Source organism: Notolepis coatsorum (assembly GCF_963971535.1).
Source record: "Notolepis coatsorum genome assembly, chromosome: 16".
Taxonomy (NCBI): domain Eukaryota; kingdom Metazoa; phylum Chordata; class Actinopteri; order Aulopiformes; family Paralepididae; genus Notolepis; species Notolepis coatsorum.
The window spans coordinates 42,430,915-42,456,672 of NC_140180.1; the positions used below are offsets into that span (position 1 = coordinate 42,430,915).

A 25,758-nucleotide genomic window follows, 5' to 3' on the forward strand; every position below is an offset into this window, starting at 1 on the left:
GTTTCTCATCATACCATACCCACCCTCACGGTTCAGACTTGCCCGGAGAAGAACCCAACTCAACCCAATGATCTATGAAACAAACCTCATATTACCCCTCACACAGTACTGGTAATAGTAAAGCGACTGTGTTTATTTGAGATTTCACAAATGTCTGCACTATATCCGGGATCGAATCCTAGACCAGCCGGTGTCATAGGGGGCTTTCTCCATTCTCATTAGGAACGGGTGCTCCGCTCCGTCCTCACGCGTCCCGGTGTTTGGTCTCGCGCCTACGTTATGCCGCGCGCCTACCCCTTCCAGCGAATCTCTTGTGCTGACCAATCCCTGCCCAGGGAAAATGTGACTGCTCGGAATGCCCCACTCGCCCGCAGCCCTCGCCGTGCGGGAAAAGTAACCTCCTGTCAGGCGCGCGCTGCTAGTTCTTCGGTAGTTAGGCGAGACAGAGGAGAGGACCGCTCTGGTAGTTGGGCAGATATACTACACGGTGATCTTCATGTCTTGTCTTATATTATTCACAAGGATGACGAGGAATGGCTAAGGAGTTGTTTTCCGGCCAGTATTTTTTTTGTTTGTTTACAATGTCGACGTGCTTTGTGGGGATAGTCGTTCGCATAATAACAAACAATTCAATATATTGATGCCAACATATAAGGTGAGTCCCACTCCGCGGTGCCGTTTTCTCGTCTTTGTATTGTATGCTAGTTTAATGAGATACTGGAACCAACATTTCTTTCTCGGAGTTATAGGAACTGACCGAATTTGCCTGACAGTATACATGTGTATACCTACAGTAGGCAATGTTGACACACATTATGCAAGGTATTGTGATATGGAGACTTTCTAGTCTTTCCAGGTCTCGACGCACTTCACTTATTTGAGACCATTCTTAAGAAAAGTTTGTGCTGCCATCACTGACCATGGCATCATAACTGAACCCATGATGTTAACAACCCTCTGTTAGCCCACCACGCATAGTTGTGCCATTGTGCCGACCGACACCATGGATGACATGTGACAACTGTGTGTGTGTTACTCTGATTAACCAGTGTAGCCTATACAGCATGTTCTATGGTCACTTTGTCTCAAGAGGGGTAAGACTACAATAAAGTGGGCGTTTTATTATTTTAGTCTTCATATCTGTATATTCTAAATGATGATAAATGATGTAACTTACATATTTTACACATACACATACAATATTATGACTGTAGGCATATATATAATATGATTCAAACGAGCTGTGTACATAACCCAGTTTGTGTGGATAGTGCTTGACTTCTGTATGCATGGCAGTATGCAAATAGGAATATCACTTAATGTATAATACAAATAAAGTTATTATTATGTTCCCCACATGATTTATCTTTATATGGTTATATACATGGATTAAAGTGGGAGTTGGCAGGTGGGGGAACCCTAAATTCCGGTATGCGTATATTTTCCCCAACGGAGTTGCACTTCCGCATTCGGTTTGCGCGATCTGATTGGCCACTGACGTTTTTTCCAGCGCCAATCACGTTACTCCTAACAAACTGGTTAAGCTTGGTGACTCTTTCGAAGTCGCTCTCTTTCGAAGTTGGTTAAGGTTAGGGAGGGTTAGGGTTAGTTGGTTAGGGTTAGTTGGTTAGGGTTAGGGTAACAGCCTGCTGGTGCGATTGTTAAGGTGCTCCCATAGTCGAGCAGACTGTACACAGAGCAGACTCCGCGGAGGTCCGCGCGGCTCTTTGAGCTTTCATAGTCGAGCAGATCTCAGCGGACGTCCGCGGTCTATTTCCTACATTTCTCGCACCAGTTTTACTACATTTCCCACAAAAAAAGTTTTACGCACTTGAATAACAGGTAGCGAGATGCAATGTACCGTATAGGCTTGAGGGTGGTTCTGAAATGAAACACGCATTGCATGAAATAAAAGCACCAGTTTTATTTAAAAATATTGGAAACGGAGATAACATTCTATGTTATCTCCGTTTCCAATATTTCGAAATAAAACTGGCAATTTTACACACTTCATTTAGAAAAGCCATTCAAACATCTCTCTTGGCACGGAGCGAGTGGTCAGAGTAAAATGCAGATCGGCGTCACATTAAATGCAGTTCGATGTCAACCAAAACGCCGAGCAGCGTTTTGTGACACCAAGTCAGCGGCGCGGATGTCCGCGCGTCAGAAAATAGGCGCTTCGCACCTGTGGGTCTGCTGTCCGCTGAGATCAAAGCTCAAAGAGCCGCGCGGACCTCCGCGGAGTCTGCTCTGTGTACAGTCTGCTTGACTATGGGAGCACCTTTAGGAGTAACGCGACTGGCGCTGAAAAAAACGTCAGTGGTACTGGCCAATCAGATTGCGCAAACCGAACGCGGAAGTGCAACTCCGTTAGGGAAAATAATACACGCTTCCGGTATAGTGAGGGGAAATAAAATTACTCTGGTGGACTTGTTGTCTTTATGGACAGGCTATGCTGTGCTGCTGTGGCCAAATTAGTCCACTACTATCAAACTTTCATCAATGATATCAAGTTTATATCAATTGTCTGTCTCCAATGATGAAATATTCAAACTCATTATGAAAAAGATCACGTCTTTATGACAAATACTGTTTATAGCTCTGCTTCGTTTCTGATTCAATGACACACTGCTGTTCAGAACTCGTTTTCTTATTCAAGCTGTATAGTTTCATCGTTGTTTCCTTTCTCTCTCTCTCTCTCTCTCTCTCTCTCTCTCTCTCTCTCTCTATCTGTAATGTCAAATAAAGCAATGTCCTCTCAAATGAGTTGATCAACCCATCCGTGGCCAGACTAAATGTTTGCCAGATGATGTTTACATTTTTGGGTTAAGATGCTTGTGTCATGGGACATACAAACAGAATGTAATTGGTCGACTCTGGCTGCTGCTTCTCAGAGAACGGGTGGAAGGAGGCAGAGGAAAGGGGAGGAGTGTGTATGTTTGTGTGTGTGTGTGTGTGGGGGGGGGGGGGGGCTTACATGTCGAGTCCTTCAGAGATGGGGATCAGCTGGACACACCAGCCGTATTTCTACCCCATCATGCCCTCCTCTCTACAGTCTTCCTGTCCCAGAGGCCAGCAGATAATTGGAAACCTCAATCGGCTGAAACCAATTATCTACAATAAGAGCTTCTAAATATACTTTGTTGGCAGGATGGTTCAGCCTGATCTTTCCTGATGCAAGCATTGGTTCTTGCACTGGAAGCATCCTTATGTACTTACGATGGAATATGTAAACCTCCATCACCCCCCCCCCCCCTCTATCTCCTTCTCTGCCTCGATAGTTGTGTGCAGTGACTTTACACTGACTTTGAGCCAGCCACACAAAGAGGACTTAGAAAGACAGGCTCTTGATTAATATGTGTAGAATACAAAACAATGGTGTGGCACAGGGTTTCAGCTGAGTGGTTGTGTTGTTTGTGCACACTGGCAGCAGAAACCCCTCTAGCTGAGTGGTGTGTTTGTGCACACTGGCAGCAGAAACCCCTCTAGCTGAGTGGTGTGTTTGTGCACACTGGCAGCAGAAACCTATGTAGGCTACCTGAGTGGTTGTGTTGTTTGTGCACACTGGCAGCAGAAACCTATGTAGGCTACCTGAGTGGTTGTGGTGTTTGTGCACACTGGCAGCAGAAACCTCTGTTGCTGAGTGGTTGTGTTGTTTGTGCACACTGGCAGCAGAAACCTCTAGCTGAGTGGTGTGTTTGTGCACACTGGCAGCAGAAACCTCTAGCTGAGTGGTTGTGTTGTTTGTGCACACTGGCAGCAGAAACCTCTAGCTGAGTGGTGTGTTTGTGCACACTGGCAGCAGAAACCTCTAGCTGAGTGGTTGTGTTGTTTGTGCACACTGGCAGCAGAAACCTATGTAGGCTACCTGAGTGGTTGTGTTGTTTGTGCACACTGGCAGCAGAAACCTCTAGCTGAGTGGTTGTGTTGTTTGTGCACACTGGCAGCAGAAACCTCTAGCTGAGTGGTTGTGTTGTTTGTGCACACTGGCAGCAGAAACCTCTAGCTGAGTGGTTGTGTTGTTTGTGCACACTGGCAGCAGAAACCGCTGTAGCTGAGTGGTTGTGTTGTTTGTGCACACTGGCAGCAGAAACCCCTGTAGCTGAGGCTAATGAAATTCAGGCCCTCATTTATCAATGTTGCGTACGCACAGATATGTGTGTAACCCGTGAGTACGATCATTTCTAAGCAAAGTGTGGGACTTATCCATTTGAACGTGTGCTTGACTTTGTGCGTATATATACGCACAGCTCAGACCGTGCGTACCTGGCGCCCAGCGGTAGAATATGGAGACTGTAGACGGGGGGCAGACGCAGAACACCCACCTCCAAACGCGATTAAATATTGTTTAAAATAAAAAGCGAAATACTATTATTTTGTGTGTCATGTTTCCAAATAAGATTGGTCACAACGAAATGCTTTCTACTTCAATTTGTTGGTTAGAATAGATGACCTCCGTTGAAACTTCACTGAGACTAAAAGACAGTCTATTTGTGAGCTTCCGCACAGACGTGATAATAATAATAATAATAGCTTCATTTTATATAGCGCCTTTCAAGAGACCCAATGTCACTTTACATAGGGGAAAAAATAACAAAGTAACAAACATAGTGGACAGACACAACATATAAATATGATGATGGGATTCAAGTTCGCATTTTTATTGATCACATAGGCAGGCTATACATGGCGTAGGCTACATGGCAGTGAGATTCATTGTTCTTGTATGCTCTCGTATTATTGTTATAGTATATGCTATTGTCAAGAAGGAAGTACATTATTTTCAATCGTGGCTTTAATTCGTATAGCCGAGAAGCAGTCTCCTATCAGCTTCATTAATCCCGACCCATCTCAGCCACGGCATAACTGAGACCGGCTATGGAAACAAATCATAAATAGACTACTGTAAATAAAATAGCCTATAACATTATAAAGGATAGGATAGGTTATAGCAGGGGTTCCCTTTCTTCCCAGAGCCCCATGATTCCCTGGAGACATATATGAATATGATAGGCTATACATGGGTCCGTCAGCGAGGAGATTTAGCCATTTGAGAATAGGCTATTATGGCCAAACGAGGGCCTTTAGCCTATAAATATTATTAAATGTTTTCATAAGCGTAAAGATACAAGGACAACAGTTATATTAACGATCAAGTTAGTTTACTGTATGCAGGCTTCGCGGGGCTCCGTGTGACATGTCTGTGCCATGCTGTGTTATGTGCAAATTACTGTTGCATAATGTAGGCTATGCATATATAATTTATATAGGCTATACCTAATACCGACAACAAAATAGATTGTATGCCTCTACAAATCATATTATAACCGGTAGCCAATCGAACGAAACGAATAAAGGCATTCATATTCCAGCATGGTTATAATGACATTGACAGTTTGACACCAACGCCAAACAGTGGTCAACGGTCTTTATTAGTATTTTGCGCTGTCCAGGCAGAATTGCAGCAATGGTCTTAGGGAGCCATTGATATCACCGTGTACAAGTCCGACAGCCTGTCGCGTATTTCTCCCATAACACGCGTTGTGTTTTCTTGGTTCGACAGCGCGTTGAATTAGTTGCTTAGACCTCCGTGAACAATCTCGCTCGTGAAGTTTCTCAGAGTTCGCTCGGGTTAGTCCATTATTGCACATCCCATGGGGGTGTTTCATTACCATATATGGATAATCATGCACGAGCATTGACGGTAAGAACAAATGGTATTCATCAACACGGAGTGTGCGTAGGACCCGTGTACGCACGGTTGATAAATCCCGATTTTTCTGTGCGTACACACATTCTAAATTCCGTGCGTAGGAACGGAAATAGAACACTTTCTATTAGGGATGTCCCGATCGCCTTTTTTTGCTTCCGATCCGATCCCGATCATGTGATTTTAAATATCTATCGATCCGATCGTTTCCGATCCGATCTTTCACATTAGTAATCAATTTTGACGCATTTTTGTCAGAAACTGGCAGAGCGAGACAAGCCCATCTGTTGCCTATAATAGTCCGGGGCGCGAGAGCGGAGGCTTTTGTTATTACATTCACCCTGAGAAATGTGCTTCTGCTTCATATGAGAAATATTAAAAGTTTCAATATATGTTTGCACATTAGTATACATTCAGTGTTCGACTTACGTAATGGTCCATTCTAGTCTGAAACGCCGACGATAATCCTCAGTCACGTAACGTTATCCTCCAGGTGAAAAGTTAGTCTGAAAACTTCGCCTCCAGCCTGTCCTTGCAAACATTGCAACTGGCTTGACTTTCTATTTTAAAATGCTTAGTTCCAAACCTCTGACATTAAGTCTAGCTGCTCAAGTCAGTGGATATTAACCGTGTTTCGGGAGCGACGTGTTGTACTGTTGTTGTTGTGATGTGGTCGAGCATGTAGCGTGTAGCGTCTAAATTAAAGGGGTGTTTGTTGCAACGGTGAAAATTAAAGGGGAATGTGTTTGGTGTGGACAATTATTCTGCTCTGTGACAATAAATACATTAATGATGATATATTATATGTAATTTAAAACCAAAACTAAGGCCTCCGTATGAGTTTAAGACGTGGACATGGTCATGTTTGTTGAATAAAATTTTTCTTTTTTTGACTGCCGATTTGTATTATTATTTTTTCCCGATCCCCGAGCCTCTGAAAAGCACGTGATCGACGCCGATTCCGTCTCACGTGATCGGATCGGGACATCCCTACTTTCTATGCATTGTTGATAAATGAGGGCCCTAGGTACTTATCCTGTGACAGTGATGTCACCATCAGCAGTCTGAGCAGCTGAGGAGTGTAACGATGACCACAGACAATGGAGAGCTGTGCTGCGTTGTGCACCACTTGTTTTCGAGGGCTCCTCAATGTCCAGACTTCAGCCGTAGGCTTTTATTATTATATATATATATATATATATTTTTTTTTTACATTGTATAGGAACCGCTTAACTGCCATAATGGCCTCCTGGATATTGATATGACAGCACAAGAAGAGGGATAAAGCTTTTGTTTTGCTAGAGCTTCGCAATGGGCCAAAAGCTCTCAGCGGCCTTGCAACAGACGGGCAAGGGAATACAATGACAGCTTTCTTTTGCCAGTTGGTGCTCATGTAGGGTAATGTATAGTTTTCTTTTATAGGAACAACTTCTCTGTGCTTCTGGGCGGCATGGTGTTGCAGTGGTTAGCACCACCGCCTCAAAGAAGGTCCTGGGAGTTTGTTCATGTGGGTTTATTCCGGGTACTCTGGTTTCCTCCCATAAGACATGCTTGCTAGGTATATACTCCTGCCATTACCCTTGACCAACACACTGGTATTAGAAGGGGAGTTGGTCCCTGGGTGCTGACTGGGTTAAATGCAGATGTATATGTAAATGTATATGTAAACGTACTTGGCATATCAGGGCTCTACGCTAACCTTTTTCACTAGGGGCACAGGTGCTCCTAAATAAAAAAAATTAGGAGCACACAAAGAAATTTAGGAGCACCCAAAAATATTTAGGAGCACAGTGAAAATATTTCAAGTAACAGAGTTTATTTTTTTTTCAAAAATAAATGTATATTTGTACTGTGCGTGCATGTGTGTAAATTAGCTCTTGCTACAACCCTGCATGTTTACATTTTGTATTTTGTACTTGATGTTCATTAACATGTGCTGTCCCTATCAAATAAACTATCAAATCAAACTACTGCTACAAAAGGTTCAGTCACTTAACTTTAGCCCCTTTTATGCATACAAATGCTTATGTTTTGGCTGTGTTGCTCTTCTAGAAAAATAATCATTTCAGGGTTGCCTATTGAAATACTGTACACTTTCCTACTGTACACTTTCCTGATTAATTGAAATGGGGGACCCTGATGTAAACAAGACGAAAGTCTTTCTCTGGTCTGCATCCCCTTAACAATTGTGTGTATTGAGCTGTACTGTATTGTACCCATTCTGCAATCTGTTAATAAAGTTTTCAATCAATCAATCAATCAATCAATCAATCAATCAATCAATCAATCAATCAATCAATCACACCTCCAGTACAGAAACATTGTTTGAGTTTGCGTGTCAGGTAGACCATTGATTGACAGTCGAGTCTGCCAATTACATCACATCGCTTGCACTCCGGCGCTGCAGCTGGACCCATTGCCCACCTCTGCTGTTGATAACGCTAGCCAAGTTATTATACACACAGATACCCAGTGGGCCAGTGACTTTGGTGTAGGGGTGTAACAATGCATCGATCCTAAGGGGGAAATTCAACTGCATCGATTTGAAAATGTTAGAATAGATTATCGCAATTTTAATGTGTACACGTTATGTTAATGTCATGTCCGTTACAGCCAACACACCGACATACGCTACTGCATCAACGTTATGATTAACAAAGCAAGGCATTAGTTTTGTTGCATTAACGTTATATTACTATTGCTATCGATAAATCTAGGTGTTCTAAAATCTATTGCTATTGGTAAGAGAGAGACTATAATAAGTTGGTGTCTCGGAAAACGAGAGCCCTGATCGCGGAGTTTCAGGAAGTAAACTAGCAAAATGAGAGCTTCCGATTGGTCATTTGCTTTATTTCCCATGAAACCAGTCACTTCACTCTACTGTGATTGGACCGTTGGCTTGAGTGCAATGTGGGACTTGTAGTTTTTTAACGATCTCGCAGCGGAGGAAAAATAAGCCCTGCATATTTAGACTTTCCTTTCCTTCTAACTCAGAGAAAGAAACTTCCCGGCCAATCCTACCTGGTGTATTGAAACCAGCTCAGGGATAACCCATATGGCACTATTAACCAAGCTAAACTGACTCCAGTCCAGGAAAGTGTGTGAGGTGGGCAGTACCTCAAAGTCACTCTGCGCCTCGTCACTGGTGAACTCCAGCCTCATGTTGCTGTTGAGGGCCAGCGCGAGCCAGGTAGCATGCCAATCTTAAAGAAGATCTTTTAATGTCAGTGGTCCAGGAAACCCTCTGGCGTTAGTTTTAATAGTGAAAGTGCGGCGAGACAAAGTAATACTAAAACAGACATATTTCTGGCTGGCAATTTATTGTTTTGACTGTGTAGGGTAGCAAAGCCAGGCTCCCAACGCCCTGCTGTCACACGGTTCACCTTGCATCCTTGCCCTCACTCTCACCCTCTCAATTTCCTCTCCAGTTCAGCCACTTGCCATTCCAAATTCTCCCTCACAACTACCGAATGCATCTCTAAGACATAGCTCCTCATTCTGGCCTTGCTGTTGCAGCAAACTCTGTTCTTTAACTTTTTTACTCCCCCTCCCCCCCCCCCTCTGGGGAGGGTGTAGACTACTGCCTGTGGAGTTGTTGATACATGTGGATTTGCCAGTCGCTTCTTTGTGTGAGCGTAACCCTGTAGGGCTGTCTTAAATACTTCGAAGCTTCGCTCGATGGGCATGGGATCCGAATGGGGAAATAAAATTCGAATATATAAAATCAACTCTGCCTCTCTTTGTTAACTACAACAAGCAATGCTGTTTGTTATTTAAGATGAGGTCGGGCTCGGCACTGACAGATTTGTGTTCATTGTGCTGCTTTTATAAAGCCTCAAATGACGGCTTACAATATTTCATGAAAGCAAAGTGTTTAGTTTGTCTAAGATTTAAAAAGGTTTCAACTTTACAGCACTGACAAAGTTGAACAAAGTGCTGTATAAGTCCCACAAAATAAAAATTTAAATTAATTATATATATTTTAAATATATATATATATAATTAAAATCGAATCTCTGCCCCGAAGCTTCGAATGTCAAAAAAAAGGTCAGCCGAAGTAACCCGCATGAGATCCCCAGATCCCCTCCCCGCTGAACAGGCCAACTAGTAGGAGTTGCCAATGCAATGGCCATTACCCCACGTGTTTGTAGGAACGTCTGACCAAGCGGAATGTACCGCTACCAGGGGATTGAACCTAGAGATTGAACCCGGGCCTCTGCTGTGGTAGTCGAGGCTTTTACCTCTACACTACCCAGATGCCCAGCAAACTCTGTTCTCTTCGGAATCTGTTGACTGCTTCGGAGCTGTGAACCTTTCCTGTCTTTGGGAAAGCTTCTGTTCCAGAGACTCTGCTCTGCCAATTTTACCTGCTGCTCCTTAGCCTGCTCACACTTCCCCTTCCTGTTCGACAATGTTCGTTCGACATTTCTTTTTATCTGACTTAAATTACACCCAGTTGCTCTCCTGCTGCCTTCTCTCTCCCATTGTATCTCTTGATCCAGAACCTCTACTAAGGGAGTGACGTCAGGCTTTTCCTTCCCTTTCTCCACTTCCATATCCTCAACTTCGGCCAAGGTCGTCGACTGTTCCTTGTTCTGCCTCTTTTGATAGTGATGTAAACTCAGAATCCCAGCCGAAACATCAATTACGGGTACAAACTCAGACACAAGCAATTGTAATACAATTTCTGGTGTAATGATTTGGAGTTGTCCAGCCAAAGATACAGTACATAACGGGTGCAGGTGTATAGTAACTTCCTGGCTTGGCATTGTCCCCATAGCGCCCAAAGTGCCCAAACATCAACATACTTGCCAAACGCTGTGTGCATATTACACTGTGGGATGGGCCAAAGGTCATCAGTCCCGGAGGCCATGAGCTTTATGCACCTGCTGTATGTGTCAATTACAAATTACAAATAACCACAAGATGGCAATGTTTATATGCCTTGACTGAAACAATTATCGTATGAGATGCCGGTCAATATCAGGTGACTTGCACAAATGAAGGAACCAACTCATGAAAAAAGAAACGTATACTTCCCTGTTTTTAGAAACTATCTCTCAACGTTTGTGTCTGTTGTAAGGCGGGGAGGGGGGGGGGGGGGGGGGGGGGGGGGTACATTTTCAGTTCCTGAATTTGATGTGACTATTTTACCACCCAAGGCTCTGTTGTCTGAGTCCTTGAATACTGTATCTGTAGTTAAAGAGAGAGTGGAGACCAGGGGAATTCCACCTGTAACCTCATTCTTCCTGCATGCTGCCTCTCACAGTGTTAAGGCATGTGACTTGAATGAGTCATCTGGCCTTCCCCCATAATTCTATGTTTTATCATGATGATGTAAGGCCACAGTGTTATGGTCAAATAAGGCCCAGTGTTTCTAACACACAGCCTAAGATTCACGTCATAGTCTTTCCCTTTACGGTTTGATTATCATGTGCAATTGTAATGTGATTTATTGTCACATTACAAAGTAAGATTCTGTAAAATGACTCACACTTGACCTAGTATTGTGTCCACTACTGGGGCACGACGGAATCATTAGATTAGTGAAGCACTTTGACTTACTATGCTGTATCTTTATTGTGACGGCACATGTAGTGGAAGCCGTGTAGCAAGAAGCACACCGTGTGCCTGATAATTTGATTCACGAGTGGTGTGTAGTGTAATGCTGTTTGTTCGAAGCAAGTTAACCACATAGCAGCTCCACCCAAAATAAGAGTGTCCCTGTATTTGCACCCCGGTGTGAAGTTGTATTTCTGATATTGTCAAAATAACATCTCTTAGCGCTAAGTAGTGAATGTTTAATGGAAGCTTTTTATGTGTTGGCCCTGACACCGCTTGTATGATTCTGACAGTAAGTTGACTCATGTGGGAGGGGAGTGATCCTATCTCATTCAGATGATCTACAATGTTCACAGAATGTCAAATATGACAGTGTCTCAACTGCGGCAACTGTCGCACAGCACTACGTGAAACCACATTAAGACCAGACAGCCCTCTCTTTTAACTCAATCAGCGCCAGACCCGAGGATAGTTGGGTTATCTCGCCAACCGTTCAGCGCCAGACCAGGTTTTCATCGTTATTTATTTTATTTGATATTTCTATTCATTTCAGGCACACGGACATTGGGGTTAACATGGGGAATCATCCTGAGATCGCCAAAGTGCAATCCCGGCCGCATCCTTCCAGGTGGCAGTATCGAGCATAGGCTTGGGCGGTATGACGATATTACGGTATACCAGGGTATTTCGAAATCCCGTCTGTATGATTTTCAATACCGTGATGTCACAGACTGTGCGCCAAATCACAGATGCGTTTCTTTCTATTACACTGACACAGAGTTGATTGTAGTGCATGGCACATGCCAGCAGAGGGCAGGGCAGTCTGTCTTTCCCTCTCTTAGTCAGAGCTCAGCAGAGCTGAGCAAGATGACGCCACGTGCGTGTTCCTGTGGGTCACCCATCTTGCATGCGTGTTAATCTGCACAACAAATAAAGACTTATTCTTCTATAGAATGCGGTTATGGACTGGTGGCCGTCCGTTTATTAAGGTCGAATGGACCATGGGTCCACTTCCAGACATCGGATGATTGTGGATTCGGGTATCGGAGCGTTTTTAACATTTTGAAAGTATGGAATCGTGCGTGAATGTGGACTTGGGACACGTTGTTTGGGTAAGTAAGTTATGTTTTTTTTTTTCTCCACTTTTTCTCCCATTTTTCTATATTTTTCTCCCATCCCAATTTCGTATCATCCAATTCAACCCTCCCCTGTCACGAACGCTGTTTCTTGCCTACCACAAGCCGGCTGCAATGTGGACTAAGTCATACATAGCACAAGTCCCCTCCGGTACTTGAGGTAACAGCAGTCGCATCTTTTCACCTGCGCAGCTCGATCTCTCAGTGGCGAGGAGTAACGCGTGGGAGGCTCACGCTGCCCCCGACACTTCCTGATTCTACTGCGCAGGCGCACCAACCGACCTGTAGGAGTCGCTGTCCACAACGCCCGATCCCCACCCATCAGTTTCCCACCCCCTAATACGGCCAATGTGTATTAGTATGAACGACCAGCTAAACTGAAAGCAATGTGGAGCGCTGGGCTCGAACAGGCGAGCCCAGCGTCTCCGCATTCGTGGCGAGCGCCTTGCCCACTACGCCACGTAGCCGCCCGGTAAGTAAGTTATGTTATGGTTAAGTTAAGCGCCCGTATGGCGTATGGAAGATGGACGTATGAGGGTCCGGATATCTTTTCTTAGAATGCGGGACGTTCGTATGGATAATTGTCAGAGTTATGAATGCCGGGAGTGTATGTTTGGTAAACCGTTCCAGTTCGACTGATTGTGTGTGCGTATTGGCTTCGGTGATTCGCTACAGGGGTTTAACAGCTTAAGCTGGGTTTTGATTATCAGTTGCAGATAATCAATGCAGATAAAATTTTGTGCGTCTGTATGTGTACTGTCGTGAGTTTGTGAGTCACATTGGTCTAATTTCGTTATATGTTATTTGTTCCGTATGACTCGTTTAATATGTGTCTCGCATGTGCGCGCTGTGCAGTTTGTTTACGTTGGTAACACGGGTCGCTAAGGAATTTAGGTTCAAGGTTGAAAAAACTGCACGTTTAGGTTAAAAGAACGGCCCTAATGTCGTGTTTCAATATAAGCGTCTTGTATCATTCTTAAGATACCACAGCACAGTTATGTTGTGGTTGTAAATTAACGTGTGCTTGCTTATGTAGAAACAATGCAAGATAACGAGACCTTTTCATTATAACGTCTTGCAACTATGGTTATGACTAAGATATCAAGTACTTACTCCCGGAAAATCTTTATGTATGGTGATAACGAGTATATTGTTAACTTATCTCCGCTCCTCCCCCCCCCCCCCCCCCCCCCCACTCATGAAAGTCATACCGTCATATACCGTATACCCGGGTGTGATGTCAGAAAGGTATGAAGGTATGAAAAAAATTATACCGCCCAAGCCTATTCGAGCACCCTTTGTAACCTTATATCTTGGCCTGTGTTACGTTCAAATCCCTCCGGGCACAGTTTTTTTTGTCAGGCGAGTCGAGCGGTTATCCCGATCGCATTGAGAAGTGTCAAATGCCCCCAATGCATCTGTTGTGGTGGATTATGTTGGCGACACGATGGACACCAATACTGGGACTCGCGATCAGACAATTGGAATATTCTTTTTGGGGTATCTCTTAGTGAATGTAAGGACTATATGACATCAATCCTGCTTTGATCCAACCATGATTTCACCTTGATCACAACGTGTGTGTAACGTTACTCCACAACATATGCCGTTGGTGACGATCAAAGCATAAAAAAATTAGGGATGCACCGAATATTCGGCCACCGGAAATTATTGGCCGAAAATGGTTAAAAAGGCATTTTCGGCTTTCGGCCGAAAGGGTTTTAGCACCGAAAATATATCACTGAATGTCAAAGAACTGGGTTACGTAACGTTCGTAACCTAAAGTGTTGTTGTGATGACGTAATCAAAACGCGGCTACGTGAGCAGCTTGGCAGCACTTGCTGCGTTCTGCAGCCTGTGATAACTAACTCCTCTTGGACTTGGGAGTCGCGCTGTTTCTATGTAAACTCTGCGAGCAACGCATCCAATAAATGCGTCTTTAACATGCTTTATATCCTCGCCATTACTATATGCCCGTCGCGGTTAAAACCGTTTTAACTAACGTTAGCGTTAAGCTAGCTAACAATGCTTCCAGTCCTCTTTGACCCGTCTCTCGTAAGCTACGTCATCCCCCGCTAAGAGTCACGGGAGATGTAGTAAATACAACTCCTTCCATGTAGGCTAGAACGTGTGTGTCTTTATGCAGATCTTTATGCAGTTTTAAAGCACCTTGGCTTTGTTCTGAATGTACTTTGTTGTAGTTATCCTACAGAGAAAAGAAAATGCACTTGACTTTAATGCACATTTTGTTGTATGCAAAGAGAAAATGTTTAAATTGTACAATCTTTCAGCAGTCAGTCTGGAATTAATGTATGCATTCAAAAGTGCTGAATAAATGTTGTATGGGCCCATAATAGTGATTATTAATATTATTTAAGTTTTGCCATAATCATGTCTTTTGCCATAATCGGGTAGCTAAAAAAAAAAAAAAAAACATTATATATATATATATATTTATATTAATAATTTTCGGCATTCGGTTTTCGGCCAACTGTTTCCTATTTTCGGTATCGGTTTCGCCCAAGAATTTCCCATTCGGTGCATCCCTAAAAAAAATGCATTCATGATGAAACATAATACCTATTATATACATTTGATTTGGAAATAGTAGCGTGTCCAGGCGAGAAGCGCCAACGCTTTTAGTGAAATTCACGTATTGCTGCATATCGTCGTTTTCTGGGATTAGACAGGCTCACTCTAAAACTATACTTATATTCACCACGGTATAACAAGCGAACGTATGGATGAAAAAATTCTTTTTCACATATTGAACGATAGATAGTTGATGTCAAATGGGCCATAGTATTGTATAGCTATAATATAGATATAGCCCTACAAACACTGCCACTTATTCCTATCTCTTAGAGCGTTGGTGTGGTAGGAACAAAAGATGCTCAAGTCCGTGGCGTCCAAAGCGTTAAAGGAGAAAAAGTTATGGAACTGTCTACCAACTGAATTGAAAATGCAACACAATTTAAATATTTTTAATAGAGGTATTAAATGATGGCTTAAAGAGAAACAACATTGTTCTCACGCCTAACACATCTATACTGACACCTGTATTTTGCATAATGTATTCTAGGTTATCTAATTGTGGATGTATATTATATGTATCTACATTTTGTATCTACATCTGTATTTGTGTGTAGACTTTGTATTTGTGGATGCATTTTAGTATATGATCTACATTTGTATTTCTGTATCCGTTATGTATTTGTGGATGCATTTTAGTATATGTATCTGTATATAGACTATGTAATTGTGGATGCATTTTAATATGTATACTGTACATCTGTATTTGTGTATAGGTTATGTATTTGTGGATGCATTTTAGTATATGTACTGTATTTGTGTATAGGTTATGTATTTGTGGATGCATTTTAGTAGGCTATATCTACATCTGTAAATCGGTAGATGTATTTTCTTCTCCATTTTAAGCTTCCTGTGGACAGGTGTTAGATTAGCATTTCGCTACAAACACTAAACTCAGTGCATCTGGTCTTTTGTGCATAAATGTATGTTACAATTCTAATGCTACTGTAATGTCCATATCAAAATTAACGTAACTTAACTTAAAGAGACGTCCGACAGTCCTTGAAGTTAGCACTAGCAGCGTATCACATGTAGTGAAAAGCATTTGTCTGGGTGTCTTTCTTGGGTTAATGCCAGAGTGACAGACTGTCCCTCCCTCTGGCTTCATGATTAAATTATTTAACTACATGTAGGCATTCTATATTATGGCGACAATATGGTTTCAAGGCCTTCTGGCATTTTTATAAACAATGAGCTAGACTAGAGAAAAGTAGGGCTCGTCTGCTGGCTGCTGGCCTGTGCCAGAGCAGACGAGCTATATGTTATATATCTCATCCCTTATCCCCATATCTCCATCTGTTGCTATATTACATGAAATACTGTATAATGAAATACCGTACTTTTCGCACTATAAGCCGCACCTGACTATAAGCCGCAGCAGCTAAATTGAATGATGTGTACATATATAAGCCGCACTGGACTATAAGCCGCATGTGTTTTAATGTTTAATTACCATATGTAAGGAGTGGAGCCTGTGGCTTAATTTGACTCAACACGGGAAACCTCACCCGGCCCGGACACGGAAAGGATTGACAGATTGATTGCTCTTTCTCGATTCTGTGAGTGGTGGTGCATGGCCGTTCTTATATTGAGCTTTAAGTTCCCACCTCTACAGAGAATGACTCCCATTGGGACACAATACTGTCGGACAAATAACATTAACTCATTTACAAGTTGTATTAAGTTTAGTAAATAAGGGAACAGATAAATAACATTTCAATGCAGTAAAAAAAGCAATATTTCGATTTTCGGGTTTTGTCCACATATAAGCCGCACCGTTATATAAGCCGCAGGGTCGAAAAATGGGGGAAAAAGCCGCAGCTTATAGTCCGAAAAGTACGGTACTTAGTATTTGTGATTATTGAACATCTGTACTTGAGCGAAGCAGGTAGCTGATACTGTTGACAGAGGAGGTGTGATGTGGGCTGTCTGGAATGTCGAACTGGCTATGTGTTTAATCATTAAACTTTAATGTTTAATGCGTTGCTGTGTGTGTGTGTGTGTGGCTTGTCCAGTAATAGACCTACCATAATTGGTCTGCTCTTCCACAAAGCCACAGTCTGACATCAGCTATTGTCTGCTTCTTTGTAAAAACAAAAGTTTTACTTTAAACCAAAGCACTACTTGTTTGGTTTATTTTGTCTGGCTGTACTGCCCAACTGGTAATAATAACATTATGTTCAATGCTGGGGAGGGGTCTCTGAAATGTAGGATACCTCTCTCAGTGATCTAAATGATCAGGATGGTATCCAGCTATGGTCATTAATATATAGCAACCATGTGCAACATACATTCAGGTGATATATTATTACCCTAACGGACCTCAACCAGACCAAGGAGCACATTGATCATCTAGTATTAGCCTACCTCCTAACGGCTTGTGGTGAGTGCATTACCCTGTTCACCCTGGGGAGTGAGTCAGCCTTGCAAGCGTAGGTATTACTGTGTTATTGCTATACACCTCCAAACCACTTTGTTGGTTCTGTATGGCTGTAGTCATGCTCAGTCAGTGCAGTGAGTCATGTTGGATTCAGGCCGGCATGGTCACTGACTGGGAAAGTGAGTGATATTTCAATGGTCCTATAGTGGAGGCTGAGGAGCGGATGTGACACAATCATGAAACGTGGTACACTAATTTCTTAAATAATCAGGAAGATAGGTCCTCTGGATATCGCTGCATGTGGGCATAGACTGGTCACTATATAGTTATCACCAACAAATTATATTTCTGCCCGTTTGTGAACAAGATATCTCGAAAAGTAATGACTGGATTGACCTACAGTTTGCTGTGAACATTCATGACTCCTAGAGGAAGACACCTCTTCATTTTGGTGACCCTATGATTTTCCCCACCATTTTTAAATGAGAATACTGCATCTCCTGACTCATCAGTGGTACAGTCACGAAAAGGGAGATGCGGCTCCTCATGTACAACACACTTGCCGTAAGGTCCTATGTAATAAATTCTCTGCCATTTAGATTTTTTTTAGACTTTTTCTCAGAGACTGTTCACCTGATTCTCATGAAACCTCATATGTGGCATCTAGGGGTGAACATCTTTTAATTTAAATGTATTGTTTATAGTACATTTTGATAGGTATTTGATAGATGGTTGATTGGCCAAACTTTATTGGCCAAACTTTATGACTGCCAGATCCAATACAACTTTGGATAAACCCATGGTGAACAGGAAGTGATGTGTCACTTGTGAATGTTATGACCAAACTCGACAAATATGTTTCATACAATAGTATCTAAAGGTAGTATCTACGATAGACTAGTATCACCATTGTTCACCAAAAATTAAAAGATCTTGCACACGGCATGTCTATGTCAACAAGCAATATACAACATAATTTTGATCATGCATTTTTTTTTATTAATTCATATTTTTGTAACATGTTGTATTTATAGTATCTGTGAAAGAGATAATCCGTCATTTGCAAATCAAGGAAATTATAGGCCTAATTTCTTTGTCTTAGGTCTCATTACTGACACGCAGCAGGCTATTCTCGTAGATTTATCCCATATTCCTTGTTCTGGTGCATCTTCAAATGCCTGATTAGGTTAGTGGTGTTGAACTTGCTTTGATACTCCTCCCATACAGGTTTTCCGTTGCGTACATGTTGCAGATTGCACTTTTATTGTCTTTTTATGACACATAATGAAATAGCCACACTAGTAGTGAGTGACTATTATTGCCTACATTTATTTACCTTGAGACACGTTTACATGCAGAGCGGCAGTATTTCCTCCGCCAAAGGATGGCATTTTTCATAGGAGGACCGATTTAGAGCGTTGAATATCAGAAGATTTTGATTGGTGGACATCCCTACATTGAACAATTGGCAAGTTTTACTCTCTATGTAAACATGATTCTTTTGCATTGTTTATTTTTAGGGGGATTTGACTGGGGTGGGTTTCAACCTCTTGCCACAACTCTCATATCACAGACTATTTCGGGTGTTTACTTTGAATTCTGCCCATCTCTCTGGGGATTATTAAAATGCTTCACTGCCCTTAAATACGCCTCAGTCTGTGTTTCCCATGGGGGGAGCATCTCTCTTGCTCGCTGGCCTCTCTGATGGCCTGATGGAAGGGCATCTCTTCTGCTCGCTGGCCTCTCTGATGGCCTAATGGAAGGGCTTACCTGTGTTCTGAGTGTCTGGGAGATGCCATCAGTTGACCTCCAGGCCACAGAAATAGCTCCTATGTCTTCAAGGCTTAGATTATTTCTGAGCATCTCTTGGGCCTCAGCGTTGTTGGTGGTACTGCTAAGTAACACAATTGTGTTATTTATAGGGTGTCTTTTATATGGCTTGTCGTCTGGTACATTTACATTTTACATTTACATTTACATTTTGTCATTTAGCTGACGCTTTTATCCAAAGCGATTTACACGTTTTGTACAACAAGACAGCAGGAAGGGTACAACTCTATCAGCTGAGTAACAATGTTCATCAAAGTGTTGAGTGCTATAGTGTAGGTTAGTAGTATATTAGGACATTGTGCATGAAGGAAGGTTAGTTAGGGTTAAAGTTAATTTTTTTTGGTACAGTTTTGTTGGAGCTACCTGTCAGAAATTCAATAGACACACACTAGACCTACTTTTGGAGTTAAACTTTGATCTATAGTAATGTCATTCAGGTGTAGATAAGACTTGGCTCCAAGAGGCGTTTGTAGTTATGATGACATTATGATGGTTATCTCTTTGTAAGTTACTGTAGTAATCCCCTACTTGATTGATATGTATGAATACCCTTGTGCGAGTAGAAATTTGACAACTGAACATTTTAATGATAATGTCACAACTGGTCATTGAAAGCTACTATTGCTCTAGAATCCCAAGATATAATTATCAGGAAACATATAAAATAAATAAATAAATAAATAAATAAATAAATAAATAAATAAATAAATAAATAAATAAATAAATAAATAAATAAATAAACAAACTCTGACCAGGGTAGGGGAACAAGAATTATTATGCTGTATACCTGTGGTCTGGAAAGGTCAAGCAGTCTATATTTGTGAACATAATACAACTCACTCCTGAAGCCAAACACAGAAACTAAGACTTGAACCCAAGTCATGTCCTGCAGATGTAACATCTGGAACTGCTCCATAGACAAAGAATGGTAGACAGATGTTCAGAATTATATTTTGTTTAGATTTTTCACACCTCAATGAACTCCATAATTGTAGTATAGTTTTTTAACCAAAAAATCCTACCCCTAGTGCTCTCTAGTCACCTGTATCATCTTTCCCAATTGCCACCACATTTACTTTTAGAATAGGCAAGCAAAACGATTAATATCATACAGATGTGTGGATACAGTGTCTTGGATAATGCATTCATTCAGACGTGACCCACACCAGCTTCTTGATGCAAAGCATTTGCCCTGCTCTGCTTTTTTAATGGGGACATGCTGCAGAAAATGGGGCGTTTGTGGCTCGGTTCTGTTTTGGTTGGCACCACCAGTGCATGTATTTTTAGGCTGCAAAGGAAAAGGTGTGTCTGCATGGTCACTTGGCGCTTACGTACCACTCTGGGTGAAAGGCAGAAACATGCACTGTGACACGAGTTTAGTGTTTTCTCTATGTGGTCTGGGTTTAATTTGACCCCGGTGACATGTCTTGAAGCATCAGCACTTAAATTTTTGTATTGATTATTATTGCTCTGAGGCCTGGATTTGATTTGTTATGTGAATCTGGATCAGGTTTTTATCCCATATTACAAATTATCATGGGACAGTTTGTGCATTTTTAAGAGAGGATTACTGCCAATGGGCTCTTTATAGTGCTATAGTGAAAATCCACACAGTATGACCGTATTCAGTCATTCCTCTTTCAAAGCTATGAACAAGGCCTTAGGCTGTAGTCTGTCACATCATCAAGCAATGCTTTATATAAATGCTCCGCTGATAATGAATTGGAGACTGATATTGTGGGCTATGCCCTGTCTGTGTAATTATTCTAGGGAGAGGGGTAGAAGTTCTGGTACTAAACTTGTAGCACTATGAAGCTTATTCGCGTTTAAAATAAATGATCAAAACAAGGCTCCCGTTCATTGCAAACAGAGGGGGGGGGGGGGGGGTACAGGCAGGGTAATAGCAATGAAAATAAAAATATAAGAATCAAAGGTGCAGTAGATAATAAAGGTGAGACATATACTCTATCGATAATAATAACACAATGCACGTATGTACAGCCTGCAGTGCCCGGTATAATATATACTGTAGATTCTATCCTATGTCGACCCCATGTACAAATATATATAGCTTAAAGTATATGTTCCTAACTTAACACATTCGGGGCCATTGGGATTAGACTGGCCCATTCTAGGAGGCCAGCTTTTCATTACAACGTTTCACTGTGCGTGAGGTTGTTTGTAGAGCTAAATCTATATTTTATATTATTGCTATGTGTGTCCATTGTCATTGTCAATTGACAGTATAAACCTTCCCTTCAATATGCCATAAAGAAATAATCTTTTCATCAATAAGTTCCCGTTTTATAGCGTCGTGAATATGAACGTTATATCGGAATGGTCTAGTATAATTCCTGCAACGCTAGTTATAGGGCGCTAAGCTAATAACGTTAAATCGATTGGCGTTTCGGCCCTACACAAGCTAGAGTTAAAAATCAAAATGCATATGATCGGTATCATGTTCCACCATGAATGCATGAAAGGGGGGGGGGGGGGGGAAGTCGTTTATGATTATTGATTACCAATAACGGCATTTGTTATTGCAACAAGATACACTGACCGGATGGATGGCTATGAGAACAAGGCCTGATCAGGCTGAAATTGACGTAAAATCGCTCTTACCTGTGTTTTTTTTTGCCGAACCACTGCTGCCTGGGCGCAGTGATTTCATCACCTCAAAATCGTATCTCTTATCTCAACGGTCATACCAAATGTAATGGCCTTCTTATAATTGTGTCTGCTTACAAACACAATTTCTGCCTCACAGTCATCAGCACATAATTATGAGGAGGCTGTTACCCAACTTCACAGTAATTAGCAGATGATGAGAATGTGGTGTAATTTCATCCCATCTAAGCTGTGTGTTTTGCAGTTAAAGTGTGATGTTTATATACTGCATCTTATACAGAGTAGTGCTGGACGATATTGCAGAAATGATTAGACCTATCACGCGTGTTGTAACGTTCCTGCTCAAAAGAGAGGGTGCCCTCAGCATGGGAAATCGAATGGGTTATTCAACTAGCTTCGTCTGTGGTTCACATAGGCTCTTTGCCTTGAAAAAGGTATCCTAATATCGATTCCTCTGTCTGCTAAAGTAGGGGATTTTTTATTCTGGAAGAAGAAACAAAAGAAAAATCTCCAAAACCAGCTTAGCATTGCAGTTTAGGTCACCCGCCGTCACTAGCTCCAGTATATTCTCGTAGTGGGGGGCGTAATACAAATTGCAACATGGGGTAATTTAGTGTTCGCAATGTGGCTCTTAAGATTAGGCTGGTGAGCTAAACATATAATCCTCCTGTAAAACGTCACTTTACCTCTCACCCCAAATGCAGTATAAGGGACAAAATGGTAAACGGGAAAGGAAAACACTGTTCATGTTTACCATAGGCACTAGGCAGGGAGAAAAAGGAACCGAAGCTCTGTGTCAAAATGACACTTAGAAGGTATAACACAACGATCTTCAGGGATGTTTCTGTTGAGGTTCTTTGCACATAATTGCATAGTAATGTCAAGTGCGATACTAAAACCAAAACTCATTTTCAAACAATATTTACTTGTTACCATTAATTTAGTCAAGTACCACAACATCATAATTTAATCACAGTAGACTACGAAAGACGATACATCACATCACTAATGCAGATAATCTGTATGGGTGAAAGATCTTTCAAAAGTCTTTTCATTAATGGAATGGATAGAACAGAACTATTTAACACAAACCATGGCCCTCTGACTAATTCATTTGGTAGCACAATTGAAAATAAATATCGCTCAATTATACCAACATCATAGAATCCATTTCATACAACAAGCTAGAGGCAAAGTAGCTTATTCATTGCGAGCACAATTTCGAGGCAACACAATTTCCTAGTATCAGTATTTCCTTGGCATTGGCCATGTGGTCAGATATGAGACTCCATTCCTCCTCTGCTCTCTCCCCTCACTCTGTCTTGGGCTCTCTCTTGCCCTCTGTCTCTCAGTCTTTTCTCTCTCACTGTATCTCCCTTTCTCACATAAACACAATTTCTGTGTCTCAGCTCAGTCTCTTTTTCTCTCTCTCCCTAATATAGGCTACACACAGGCATACACATACACATAGAAATACAAATCAGTAACTACATCACTAACACCGATTGGAATGTAATGATCTTATGCAGCTCTCTATGCGCTCAGACCCACTGTCTGGTAGTTGATTAATGTTGACACAGAATTTTTTTTATCCACAAGTTGAAGATAAGGGCAGTAATGTAGGAATAGTGCCTGCTTACATGCATGCTTGTTTGAGTTTTGGTTGTGTTGACTTGTCGTGCATTGCCATTTATATATCACTGGAGTGAGTTAGTCTTGCTACAAGGAAGATATTGACATCAATACCTTCCTGCCTGTTGGGGACTGAGGAAAAGGTGTGAGGTGGGTACGAGCGTAGTCGCAGGCCTTAAGATAACGGAATAGATGAGAATGGGGTAAGTTAAACTTAGCTTGGAGATCTTCGAAAGAGGCAAGTGAGCCCTCTAGATCAGTGGTTCCCAAAGTCGGGGTCGCGACCCAAAGGTGGGCCGCGAGCAGCCACGGGTGGGCCGCGAGATGATTTAAATTTTTTTTTTCTTTTTTTTTTGTCAGGCCACTGAACTTAGAAGCAGGCCAGGACAGTGTTTCTAGTTGTATTCTAAAATTCTATTCTATTGTATTCTAAAATGTGACTACCTATATGGTTTTATATTAACTTAATAAATAAACAAAAACTAAAAATCTACTTATTTCAACGAACATTTCAAACTAAATAACAGATTATGCACATAAAACGCTGAAAACAACCGAAGCAACAATAGTATTTTAATGAGGCTATTATTATTATCATTATTATTTTGCAACAAGTTAGCCCTCTCATAAATAGCACATATAAATGAATAACTAACTTGAACTAACTTAATAGGATTGAAGTGATATTTGGCTTAAAAAATCGGTCACCTGGCAAAAAAAAAACAAAAAAAAAAGCCCAACGATGTGCATTGGGCCGCGGCTCTCTGACGCCTTATTTTCTGGGCCCTGGCCTGAAAAGTTTGGGAACCCCTGCTCTAGATATAAGTCTAAAAAACGGGTCAAACCTCTCTCTCTCCATAGGTTAAAAGCTGTATCTGAGCTGGAAGGTTTAAATAGGTGATTGTTGCAGATCGGGCTGTGCGGGGAAGCTGTCTTAAGCCTAAAGTGATTCCTAAACTGGTTCCAGATTTTCAGTGTGGAAAGTGCAACCGGGTTTTTTATGTGATCAGGACAACGAGAGGTCAGGGGGGCACAGACGAGCGCCATCAAAGATGACGGACATGCAGAGTGGCTCTCCATTATACACCAGTTGAGATTAGGGAAATTGTAAAAAAAATTTATTCTCTGAAGGTTTGCTGCCCAGTAGTAGTGTAGAAGGTTGGGCACTGCAAGACCACCTTCACTTTTGCTTTTCTGGAGAAGAGCTCTGTGTGCCCTTGGACTCTTGCCCGCCCAGATAAAAGTAGAAATAGTTTTGTCTAACATTTGAAAAAATTATTTAGGTAAGAACACCGGGAGGGATTGAAAAGAAACAAATCTTGGTAGAATATTCATTTTAACAGTTAATTTTGCCTGCCAAAGAGATAGGGAGACAGTCCCACCGTTTCAAATCAGATTTAATATCCACTAGGGCTGACCTGACCTTCCTTTTTTTGAATTCGAAGCTTCGGGCCGAGATTCGATTTTAATTCGAAGCTTCGAGATATAATTTTTTTTGTTTTTTATAAATACATTTACATTTTCTTTTTAATTAATGAATGTATTAGTTTTATGTTGTGGGACTTGTACAGCACTTTGTTCAACTTTGTCAGTGCTGTAAAGTTTAAACCTTTTTAAACAAAACACTTTGCTTTCATGAAATATTGTAAGCCGTCATTTGAGGCTTTATAAAAGCAGCACAATGAATACAAATCTGTCAGTGCCGAGTCCGACCTCATCTTAAATAACAAACAGCATTGCTTGTTGTAATTAACAAAGAGAGGCAGAGTTGATTTTGCAAAAAAAAAATTTAAATTATAATCAATTTTTTTTCCATATTCGAATCCCATGCCCATCGAACGAAGCTTCGAAGTATTTAAGACAGCCCTACTTATAGCAGACTTAATGATTTTAGAATATTTCAGATAATGAAATTAAATGTTTATATCATCAACTATCCAGTTAGTATTTATACTGTAACGTTTGGCTACTTTAAATCATTGAATGTAGAGAGAGCGAGAGAGCCAGCCCCCCCCCCCCCCCCCCCCCCCCGGGTTTTGTAGGTTTGCGTTTTGAGCGTCTAAGCTGCCATAGGTGATGATGTCACACTCGAATGTCAACACAGGAAGTTGAACACACGGTGATGCGAACTGGATGCCCGATATAAAGAAACAAATAACCAATAAATATGAAGTTATGTTTGAACTTTTGTTGTCAAGCCTCATCAATATTACCCCACCCCCTTTCCTCACGAATGGAACTAGTGTCGTGGAGTCCGCTTTGAGCGTTTCCAGGGTTAGCAGCTAACG

General features: G+C 41.6%; 1 protein-coding gene across 1 annotated transcript in view; it reads left to right on the forward strand.

Moving 5' to 3' along the window:
• The first annotated feature begins 507 nt into the window (after window positions 1-507).
• Window positions 508-25,758, forward strand: part of elf1 (E74-like ETS transcription factor 1) — an 84,655-nt gene continuing 59,404 nt past the window's right edge. Inside the window, exon 1 of the mRNA XM_084332306.1 lies at window positions 508-655. The gene's annotated coding sequence lies outside the window, so the exon portion shown is untranslated. The remainder of the gene's footprint in view (window positions 656-25,758) is intronic.